Raw genomic sequence first — 12,182 nt, 5'->3', positions numbered from 1 at the left:
ACTTTTTTTTTGCCATCGGCATATTCCAGGACGGACCAGTTGACGCCAACTCTTTCTCGTTGCCTGCCTGCCTCTTCCCACTTCCCGGGCTGAAGTAAGAGTGTATAGTTGGTAAATGGAAAATGAAACGATCGCACTATGCAGTATCACTCTCGCACAAATCCATCCATCCATCATGAGGTTCCAACTGTGTAACGCTGAGTCTGCAGCTGAACATCTGGGTCTGTTCTACTCTGGTACTCACTGAGTTTAACAGCGTTACTTACTAATCAGAAAAATCAAAGAGGAGGACGAGGCAATCGTAGTGTTATAGGATCCCATAAAGTTACCGGCAAGTAAGAGCATTGCGAAATAAATATGATTTCACGCACAGCCCGGATTAATACTGCAGATTTTGCCTGCGTGTCGCATTTTAATTACAGTATCAGTTACATAATACAGGAAATGGCTGGCCAGTACTTATTAGAATTAATTGATGTGTGTGTGTCTACATTTGTTTTTGATAATCTGCACAATATTCAATTTCTTGTCATCAGTATCTGGGTTTTGATATACAATCAGCATTACATTTATATTAAATGCAACATTTGATGTTAGATTATATTTTATCATGGTAATTGAACGGTTTGAAGTTAAGATTATACGCTATTATAATGTTTTAAAGTCAGCCACCATATGTTCAGTTCAAGCAGCCTGCATTTTCTTCAAAACTTGCAGTTTGAAATCACACACTGTTTATGAAACTGCTGCTGATCATTTTTTTAAATGTAGAGGACATTTTTAACAGCAGTGTTCAGAAAAACAAATCCAGAGTTTCTACCTGTAGGGCGTCCTTCGGGGTAATGAAAAGACTGGTGAATTAATTTAATTTTGAAATGGGAACAGAAATGTACCATAGAAAGATAAACGGACAGGAGACAAAAAAATAGGAACTGGGGGATATTACAAAGCTATAACTAATACAACAAAGACATTAGATTTTCAATCAAAGATCTTCAAAATACTGGACTTGGTGCAGATTTAAAACATGTAAGAGACTCTGCAGTTTAGACTTTAAAGTACATCCTTTCTAAATAACAAATCAGATCAAAGTCATGTTAAGATCAACTATTTCTGAGGGATGTGATAAGTTTATTGTAATTTCTAATATACATGTACTGTGCAAATGAAATTAGTTCGGTTTATGGGTTTGGCATTGCGGGTATTTGAATGAAATGAACATTTATTAAAAGCTGTAGAAGTCACCCCCGGTTGAATTTCCGCAATCTCTTCATCAAGATCATTTTGTAGCATAGTTCTTCGGATTGCAACGGTCTCTCTTCTGATTCAGCGTCGGCCAGCGCACAGTAATATCTGGTTGGTATGGTTTTGAATTTATAAGCTTGGTCTGAAATTGGCATGCAAAGCCGTTTGGAATAGGGAGACACAATTTTAATGAATAAAGTCAAGCATGCAGCAAATCAGTCTTTACACCACTTTCATTCCCAAAGAAAAATAGATGTCATTTTAAGGAGGGTGATTAACAGCAACAATAAATGAGTGGACGGTTATTATCAGTGAATAATACACTTCAGAGTAATTATAGGCTATCTACTCTGCCCCCTTCCCTCCCCCCGGCACTGTTCACGAACAATGCACAAACTTCATTGTTCTTTCAGTTAATGCATAACTCAAGTGCAAAGCCCTTAAATAAAGTGAAAGTTTGACCTGTCAATTCAGAATGGATTTTTGTTGTGCAATAATCCGGTAACCCTGACTAGTACAATTACTTGACGTTAATACATGTCGCCGTTCGTTCTCAGTGCAATCTCCGAGTTGCTTCTTTTACCATATAGCCCACATTCGAACTCATGGAAATCTGTCATTAAAAGAAATTAACATCCCTAAAAATAACCCCGGCTTCAGCCTAACCATCACTGTTTAATAAATCATACAATTAAATGTGCAATTTGGGGGCTGTTATGTGATAATCAGTTTACAATCTGACTAATTGTTAGCACGCAGCATTCGGTTAATGATAAATATATAATCAGGATAAATATCTCAACATTTGTATAGCATGCAACTTGGACTGACTGAACATAACTACACGATGCAAATAGTTGAACCATCCTAAATACTTTTTTAAATTATGAATTTAACCTGTGAATATTTGATTTTTGCCCCATTTAGTGTAATCAAACTCTGATTGGAGAAGGGGAATTAAAACTAAATTTGAAGTTTGAACGATTGGGGGATAGTTGGAAGTTTCGAATTAACACTAATTCAAAGGGGACCTGCGGTTGGGCTGCCAGCAACTTCTGAAAGGTGATTTCGAAGCTCACTCTTTCGCTTTTGCGGAAAGCTATGCCTTGATTAAAGCTGGTGTTCGACCATTGCAGGCTTAATCTCATCTCATTAATAGAAGTATAATTACACTGCTCCAGGAAGCCAGGTCAGATGGAGTCCTAGCAAAGCGATAACAACACCCGGAGCTCAGCCCAGTCTCCAAACCAGCTGCCTACTGCAGATAAAATGACAGACCCTTATTCCGCCAAAAATTAGTTCTTAACACTGTGCAATAAACTCCCCCCTATACCCCTCCCTCCTTCTCCTTAGAACGACCAACCGTGAATTGCAATTCATAGTAATATGTGAAGCTGGACAATAAACGCTCTTTACCTTAGCATCAGTGTTCATAAGCAAGTTAATATTTGACCCAAATACTCACATTTTTCGAGACCTCGGCTCCCCACTTATTGCTGATCGTGATGGTTGATTTTCATTAAAACCTTAAGCTGTGTTTTTAATGAAAGCAAAAACGTGTCAAACAGCAGCAGAATCACAACGCTAAATGCACAGAGATTAACCGCATTATTGTTGTTCCTTCCTGGTATGAGTTGCCCATGTATACAAAAAGTACTTATTTCCAAGAGTATTTGTGAAGTCCACAGAATAAGTTGCAGCAGTTAGTCCTCTACAGTTGCGGCTACTTATTTTTCAATGTTTTATACATATATCGAACCATTTCCCTATAGGGTATTTACTTTCTTATAACAGTACCATTATATATCGAATAGATCTTTAATTATATCCGTGGCTGATTGTGTTGATGTGCCTGATTAGTTTGAGAGTTACCATTTCCCTCAGCAGTGGAGATTATGACCAGTAAACTGGCGGGTGAACAGGTTACTGTTAAATTGAGTCACAAGTTAGAAAATGTGTGCCCATCAACTATCATATGCATCCCCACGATAAGTCTTATCTTATTTACACCATTAAACAGATTTAACTATATATTTAATTTTAACTCCAAGTTTTCGAAATTGGAAACACACCTCCCAAAAAGCACTAAAAGCGAAAATAATTCCAATAACACCCATTTTCATCTTTGTTACAATGTTATTAATGTGTTCATCAATGTGGAAATATATTGGTATGGAAGTTACAGTTTTGGGCGGTTATTTTCACGGTCTTTTAGCTTTATAGTCAAATTCTGTACAAGCTGGGGATAAGTAAAAGCCAGCTGTAGCTTTAATGTAACAATTCAGCTAACAAAGGATACGGTTATAGTCATTTTAAATAATATACCAGTTCTTTCTTTGGACCGGTAGAGAAATATGCTCACTAATGTGTTTAACGCCGCTTTAATGTCTAACTCCATTTAAATTACTCTGTATGTGGAATAGAATGGCATGTGCATTTGATTCTCACTCCATGTAGGCCTACATTCTGAATATAAAAAGCGTTAGGCACAAGATCAATGGATCCCATTGACAAATTACAAACATCAGACTTTATTAGTGGACGCCAGAATGAATCGTTCTGCTGATATTTTTCTGTAACAGAACATATTTTAACTCCAAACATGCTGAATTTTAACGCATTTCAGCAGATCTTTTAAGGTTTCTTCGTCTCCTGCTGTGTAATGTTCTGGCACCGGCTCCATTACTTCTGGAGGTCAATCAGTTTTTCAGGGTGGGAGATAGTTGTCATTTGGGGAAAGGAAAAGCGAGAGTGTTTCTCCAGAATAGAGAACCATTGGCTTGTACAAAGCTTGCACTCAAGAGGGTTCCCCCCTAAGCTGAAGCTGGAAGTTAGTTTAAATTAAACAGCAGTTCTGTGGCAGAATCTTGCAGGACAGGGGTCTTAAGCAACCCGATAGCCGGGCTAGAATCACAGCCTATCTGTGTACCAAATTGATGGCAATGAAAATAATACCAAAGAGACACAAAAGTACACTTGTTTGTAGATTAATGAAGCCTGAATGCTATCTTTTCAGCCCTCCTTTCTGGATGAGTTAACGTGTGCACGCTTCCACTGGCGATGATTGGAGTCTTAGTCTCATTATTTGGAAACTTTGTCGCTCTACAGTTGTAAGGCCTGTTGCACAGGAGACTGGTAAAAAAAAAGCTCCCACCGGATCTAACTTGGGATAAAGGCCTGTAATAATAGTTTACCTTTTCTCGAGAAACCCCCGGATCGCCTTGAACTTGTGAGGAGTTCAGGTTTGGAATGGCGCTCTCCAGAGTGTCTAGAATGCAGGGTTCTGAGTCCTATCCGACCGACTTTCCACCGCAAACCTGGCAACAATGATCTCCATTTCATCTAGAAACCTTATTATTAGATAAACAGTTTATCTGGATCTTAGCTAAGATTAACTCTCAAAAGCACTGGTAGAGTTTGCAATCAAAATGTCACAATTAACTCGGTATCACTAGCAATCCTGGTTTGATGTACTTGGAAACAAATGCACACATTTAACTTTATTAAACTACACCGCGGCAACACGTGTGGCTTGCAGGGTCAAAGTGGCTGACATGGTTATATATTTCGGCGGTATTGCATTTTAAACATCCCACAAACATGAGTTCTTTCAAAATAAGCAAAGCGACTCCCGAACAACCTGTGGTATTCAGAACACGGAGGCGAACAAAAATCCATCTATCGCTTGGCTTTTGACCTTAATTTTCAAAGATTGATATGATTGGTGACCATTATTGACGTCTCTGTATAATTTGTATTCCGACCTTAAATATCGATACTAGTCGAGAACTCTCAATTACAAGAAACAAAATCGTATCTTTTTATATAATTTTTTTTTGATAACTGTTAAGTGGTATTACAGCAATATCACATGTGATTTCTTAGTTTTTAGCATTGTCTTTTAAGACAGTAAGGAAAGTAAATGGTGGATTATTTTAAAGCTAGCACAATGTTGTATCCTATTCACCAACATAAGCAAAACATATTTTAATTTATGCAACTTGATGCACTTGTCTCACGTGATGCCTAAATTAATGTTTATTGGTGAAGTCTTGAATTTACTGCAAAATAATATGATAGTGCTATGATTTTTTGCTGTTTGATTGGCATTTAAAGGGTTACAATTTCAAATTAGTTTCTTGGAGCCAGTGAAACAAGTCCAGTCCCAGACTTTTTTGGATCATGTGTACCAGGGGCTGTTGCTTCACGCATCACGGCGGAGCACTGCAGGATCATAATTACCGTATAATTAGAAGTATCACTGTGGTAATCATTCTTTTCATCTGTGAAAAGTTCCCCAATAAAAAGAGTCTCTTTCAGGCAGTTTCACCTGCCTCTGCCTTCTGATCAATCTGGTCGTAGGTCAAAATCGTTACTGTTAAAAGTATTTAGGCAATGGCTGAAAATTTGAGCTCATCAAAATAATTAAAGAGAAACACGTACACAAATGCTAAGCAACTTGAGGTGAATTATTTGAAGGGGGAAAAGGCATTCATTCATCTGGTAAAGGATTTACCTGGCTCACTGGGTTTTATTAATACAGGGAACAATGGATCTCTTGTCTGGGCCGCAAACAATCACTTTGTTCAGGTTCAGCGAGTTGGGTGAGAGGAGAGCTGCTTTGAGTTCAGTTTCCCTAGTACCTGCAATCTAGTATTGGACTTTTACTACTGATCATATCAGTTCAGTCATAATTTAAAGGCGTGAAAGAGAAGAGAGAATTATCCCGATCCACGGCTTGATCTGTCATTATTTGTTTATTTAATGTCAGTGAAGGACCACACAGCAGAACTTCACCTGAGAGAAACTGGTCGCATGAACATTTGCGGCCTGTCGTACATGGGAAGAATTGGATTTCTTTTCGAGTCGCACAGCATATAAATCTATTATAGCATTTAATTTCAAACACGAGTTCTTACTGATGATTATGCTTTTTTGAGTACTTTCCCAATTTTTACAATTGTAAGATGGACAATTAATACTTCCATTTGAGGGTTAAAAGTATAGCCATAATGCACATCCCATAATGTTAATAGGGCTTCATTAGGAATCTAAAAATTCATAAATTCCGTACACACAACAGTTCAATGTGCCTTTCTTCTCTAGAAATAATGCGATATGTCAATAACCCTTCCCACACGTTTCTCCTTAAATACACTATGACATTTACTGAAGTACGGTTGGGATAAGCTCGGGAACTAGATAAGAAATGAGTAAACTGTTTAAACGTAACATTACTATAGACCAGGTGAACATATCTAGTCAAGGTTGATATTCAACAGAGAAGAAATGTAGGTGACAGAGGAAAATCTGGATCAAAAAAGAGGTTTAGCAAATCAGAAATAAAAACTAGTTTATTCAGGTTCAAAAATTAACGACAATGAATAGCCAATCGTTTTTTAATTAAAATGGCTTTTTGCTGTTCTCAATAGAAACTTACTGCAGTTACAATAAGAGATTGGGATGTCCTGTTAACATCATTTTAGCAAAACGCTCCCAAATGACTTATAAATTCTGTCCAAAACACCAAAACCCTTATCTGATCTCAGACCACATTTGCACTTTTGATGTTTCAGCTGTTATTAAAAAAGCCTACTTGATATTTCTCCATTGCCTGCTTTTGTTTTAAACGTACCAAACCGTCGCGTCTAATCCCCTGCGCGGAGCTCTAGCTAATAAGGGAATATTCATATCATTATCTGGAGGGAATTCATTTGTCCTTGAAGAACAGTGCATCTATTAGTTTAAAAGGACAGATTTTGTGGGGTTTAATTTTCAAAGGTGATGTCATGAGGAATTGGTGTGTGTACGTACCAATTTAGAACCCTACAATTACCCGCTGAATAAGATATCAACGTCAAGTTTCCTGTAATAATATGTCTGTAGAATGGAGGCGGCGTTATTAATTACCTCGTTTGGAAGACACGGTGTAACTTTAAGACAGAGCTAAGCAGGTTTCATGACCATTCCTCCAATTAACTAGGATGACTAATGCCCCGGCTCGTCCAGCTGCATAACCTTCTACCCTAACAAGTCCCCGATTGCTCCCCTGGGCAGGACATTTATCTGATATTAAAATTAAGAGGATGTTAGAAAAGAATAGTAAAACACGTATCATAATCTTAATGTCCGACCTGTAAATGAATATTGACAGATTAACAATATTAGCGAAGTAACGCCTGGAGTAGAAAATGTAAAGTCCCCATCACCTTCCTTTACCGGTGTTCAATTGTAAACTAGAAATCTTTAATCTGACCAAACACCTTTTGCATTTGATCAGCTTTATAAAGAAATACCATTTTAGTCCTCAATTCAGTTAAAAAGTCATTGCTTGAGCTTTTTGTTTTACGACAATAGCAAAAGCCACAGCAACATTTTAAAAAATCTACAAAATTAGTATTTTATGTTATCAAGTTTTACATTCTGTTAGTATTCATTTATGGCTAATATTGGAATGTGTTGTTTTTAAACTGCTCTTAATGCAAGCCGTTTCTCACTAAACAGAGACTGAGGGATTATTTATCTCGAACTAATTAGATTTAAAACCACAGAAATCATCTCTCTTGCACAGGCCCATGGAGTCTGCTTTAAGTACATTTGCTGCTTTGTGTCGGTGAGAAATTATAATGAAGCCATGAATACCCTATTGACTGTAGATTAGAGGATTGCAACTAATTGGTCAATTGGCTAATTGTTCTTTGTTAATTAGCTGGTACAGAGAAACAGATGGATCCAGTGAATGGCCGCCAGGATTTCCTATAAGTCAATGCTTTCTGAATCTGACAGGATGAGTACGATCAAGCGAATTTATTAATCCTCGCCCAAAATTGCATCTTGCAACGGTTGAGATGAGATGTTTATTTTTTCTATTACATTGTCGACCTCCTCCTCGCCGCCAACCCCCGAAATGTTCCCATCATCTGATTAACGGCACTTTGTATCACTAGTAATTTTGTTCAGTCACGAAGTATTAAGCATTTTTTAAAAATTCCAAAGGCATGAGAAATAAAATCTGCTGTCTAAATGTTGGGGATAAGAAATGCAATTAATTGTAAGACAGGCTCATTGGTCAGATTGATGTGGCGGTATTATAAATTGTTGGTCGCTGGAAAGTGGGTTTTGGGCAAGGCGGGGAAACATAACTGGTCCAACCTTGGGTTGCCACCTCTCCAGGATTGGCCTGGAGTCTCCAGGCATTGAAGATTGATCTCCCGGACACTGCTGCAAGCCTGGAGACAATTCATTGGGCATTAAAAAAAATGTTTTTTTTTCCATTTTCTTTGAACACTTCTGTTTATCTGTTATAAAAATACCGGAGATGGGGAAAAAAAGGCTGTTTGACTGACAGTCAAGAATCATCCAAGAATCATCCAAGTGGGTAACGAAGAGTCTTTTTGCTTTCCAATTGGCGTGGGAAGGCAGTGCACTGTGAGGATGGACATGTTGGACAATCGATGGTGTGAGCGTAGGGGTGGGGCAGTTGGAGGCAGGTGGTCATGGGATGAAACCTCCAGGACTACATTCAACCAGAGTTAGCAAAACTACTTGTGATGTGAGACCATCTAGAAGAGCAAGTAGTATGATTGTATTTTTACACTGAGGCCGGAAACCCATGGCCAAATCCTGTAATAAATCTGACAGGAATATGTCGGATGGCCTCTAGATTAGGTTGGGACCCAGATACACCATCACGAGCCTTACATCGGGGACTCTTGAAAATTTGTAAGGGGCAGAGTGACTGTCCACCTGTCTTAAACCAGGGACTAGGCCCTACCTAGAAGCAGCAGAGTACATCATGGTATTGTGGCCTCTTTCAACAGGCATCCCGTAGAATGTAGCCTCATTCAGCGGGCACCGAAGTTGCACTCCTCATGGAACCAGTGGAATTTAAATTGAGGGTTCCTCCTGCAACTGTGGCAGGTATTGATTGAGAGGGGGGCAATGTGTGAGATGTGGTACTTACACTGGGATGTGGCTGTCAAAGATTTTTGGGCCCTATAAGTTTAGCTGAGGCGGTTTCTGCTTTGCATGGCTACTAAACTAATTCAGTGTAGATCAAATAAAAGCAAAACACTACAGATGCTGGAAATCGGAAATAAATGCTGGAAAATATTCAGCCGGTCAGGCAGCATCATTGGAGAGAGAATCAGAGTTAATGGCCCCGATATTAGCGGGGAGGCGGGATGGCAGCGGGGGGGGGCGATTGGGCGTGTGGGTAACCCGCCCAGTAAAATCCATCCGTCCCCCATACGATCGCGGGTAATTGGAGCCACTTAACGTGGCTTCTGGGTTTGGAGTCCGAAACCTGCACAGCGGGCAGACTGCGCACCCGCATCACAGGCTGTCAGCTGGAGGAGCTCTATTTAAACGGGCAGTCCTCCAATGGCTGCTCCTGGATCAAACACCCAAATAGCACAAAGGAACAGCCCAGGGGAAAGGCTGCTCCTAGATTCAGTGATACCTCACTTCAGGTGCTACTGGATGGGGTGAGGAGGAGGAGGAGGGAGATCTTCTACCCGGCGGATGGGAGGAAGTGCCCTGCCTCTGCCACCAAGAAGGCCAGGCTCGAGGTGGCTCGTGCACCTGGATCCAGTGCAGGAAGCGCTTCAGTGACCTAACTAGGTCAGCCAAAGTGAGTACACTTACTCATTCTCCTACATTCCATCTTCCACATCACCGCCCCCACCCCCCAACTCATTCTGCACTGCCAACACTACCCTATCACATCACTCCTCACATCCACTCAAAGCTCATCCTCAACTTACCTGCACTTCCTCACCTCCCCATTAGTCACCCCACCACTACCACTCAACCCAATCCTCATACAATGTGATGGCTCTGTCTCATACTCACCCTCTGATACATCTCTTTCACGGTCAGCCGCACCCAAACCAATGCATTCAGCGGTTGGCCACGTCACCATCCCTCACTCACGCATCTCTACTTTCTCCCCATAAAAGAGCCCAGAATGCACAGGAGAGGGTGAGGACCGGAGAGGGTCCGCAACAGGTAATCGTGTTCACAGATGTGGAGCAGGAGGCGCTGGAGTTGAGCCACACCCTCGAGTGCTTGTCCGTCGGGGACAAACGTCTGGTGACAGAACTTTAACATTCAACACACACAATATCAATTGATGTTAACATGCCTTGCCATCTTCAGCACCTCAACATCTGTCATCATGCTTAATATTGCCTTCTGTTCTCTTATAGGGCCTTCAGCAACCGCTGTGACGGCGGAGGGCGATTCCTCTGAGGGTGCACCATCACATCTGAGCGAGCCATCCACCAGCGCAGATACTCACACCTCGGTGGGTCCCCGTCCGCAGTTAGTTGGGGTCGCACATGTTGAATCACCACACACATGTAAGCACGAGCAGACGCTGGTGGCAGGGGCAGCTGTGGAGAGTCCGCGTTGGTGGGAGCACTCCTCTCCAGGTTCTGCTCACCTGGATACAGATACTGAACCATTAAAAGGAGAATGATCGAGAGGTAACAGCACATTTGCAAGTTGCTGGAACAGGTGCCACGCGCACTCTCCACAATCGCAGAGAGAATGGAGGCGTGGAATGGTGGCACAGGTAAGTGCGGGAATGTCTGCGATGGAGGGAAGGCTAGCCTCCATGGAGCTTCAAGCACGGCTCACAAATTAGTCCATTCAAGCCCTGACAACGGCCCTTGGGACTCAGGGTGAACAACATTCTGCTGCCTTAAACAGGCAGGCAGATACTCTAGCACTAGCCTTACAAGGCTTCACACATGTCCTCCAAACTGTCGTCCAGCAGATTGGTGGGAGTGGTATGGGCCTAGCCCAGGCGAGGGATGATGGCGAAAGGGGACATGGAAGTGGGGACGCCACTCAAAGCGCCCCCACATCTCACACATTGCCCCCCTCTCAATCAATACCTGCAATGCTGCCTCCTCTCCAGGTGGCCAAATCTGCCCCTGCACAGGTGCAGGTGGAGCATTCTTTGGAGGGGCCCTCATGGGCACTGAAACCCAGACGGTGTAGGGCCAAAGCATCTAATCGGTCAGGGTATGAACAAGAGCAACCTGCCACTACCTCTGCTGCAGCCACAGTGGGAACACCACATAGAAGTAGTCGGAAGCGAAAGGTGAAGGTTTTGTAAACACAAAGGAGATGCACAAGGGTGTTTGACTGTTCGTCATGTTTTTTATTTATATTTGCTTTTTGTTAAACGCACATTAAATATTATTATTGTCACCACTACTGCCACGCCTTGACCATTCTTGACTGGCTTCTGTAATAAGGCCCTTTCATGAGGTTCACCATGAATGCCCACTCTTGATGCCACCCATTGGGTCACTCTACAGTGGGTGCATGTGTAGTTGCAGGACTGTTTTGTGCAGGGATTGGGTGGGGGGTGGGGCGTGGGGGGTGGAGAGGACTGGACTCTTCACACTGTCTGATGTTAGGAGAACTGTTCACCTATCAGTGACTCCCTGGCCTGACGAGCAGCTAGGTGAGCCGCTGTTCTGCCCATGAGTTCCTCTTCCTCCTCCTCCTCAATGTGGGTGGCAGATGTGGATGGGGCCTCCTCAAGCGGCACCCCTCTCTGTTGTGCCACGTTGTGCAGGGCACAACTCACGACTATAATGCGTCCCACTCTGTCTGGTGCATATTGAAGTGCTCCCCCAGAATGATCAAGGCTTCCGAAGCGCATCTTAAGCAGCCCTATAGCATGCTGAATTGTAGACCTGATAGCGACTAGCGACGTGGCTGTCGTTATATCGATGCTGTTGCTCGGTGGTGGGGTTCTTCGAGGTGTCGTGAGCCACATGTGCAGGGGTATCCCTTGTCCCCGAGGAGCCAGCCCTAGCGGGTGTTCGGTGCATGGAAGAAGGACAGGATGTTGGACTCCTGGAGGATGAAGGAATTGTGGCAGCTGCCAGGGTATCTGGCGCACATGTGAAGGAATC

General features: G+C 42.1%; 1 long non-coding RNA gene across 2 annotated transcripts; it reads right to left on the bottom strand.

Moving 5' to 3' along the window:
- Positions 1-616: 616 nt before the first annotated feature.
- On the bottom strand, positions 617-4,549 carry LOC137340291 (uncharacterized). Of its 2 annotated transcripts, none has more exons than XR_010966756.1 (3): positions 4,440-4,549; positions 2,711-2,777; positions 617-1,387 (listed from the first exon to the last, which is right to left on the bottom strand). It is a non-coding gene; the product is annotated as an uncharacterized lncRNA (long non-coding RNA). The 2 variants fall into 2 exon arrangements; XR_010966757.1 differs by lacking the exon at positions 4,440-4,549 and adding an exon at positions 3,043-3,153.
- Positions 4,550-12,182: the final 7,633 nt, after the last annotated feature.

This window comes from Heptranchias perlo, chromosome 21, assembly GCF_035084215.1.
Source record: "Heptranchias perlo isolate sHepPer1 chromosome 21, sHepPer1.hap1, whole genome shotgun sequence".
Taxonomy (NCBI): Eukaryota; Metazoa; Chordata; class Chondrichthyes; order Hexanchiformes; family Hexanchidae; genus Heptranchias; species Heptranchias perlo.
This window is presented reverse-complemented; position numbering and strand designations above follow the sequence as displayed.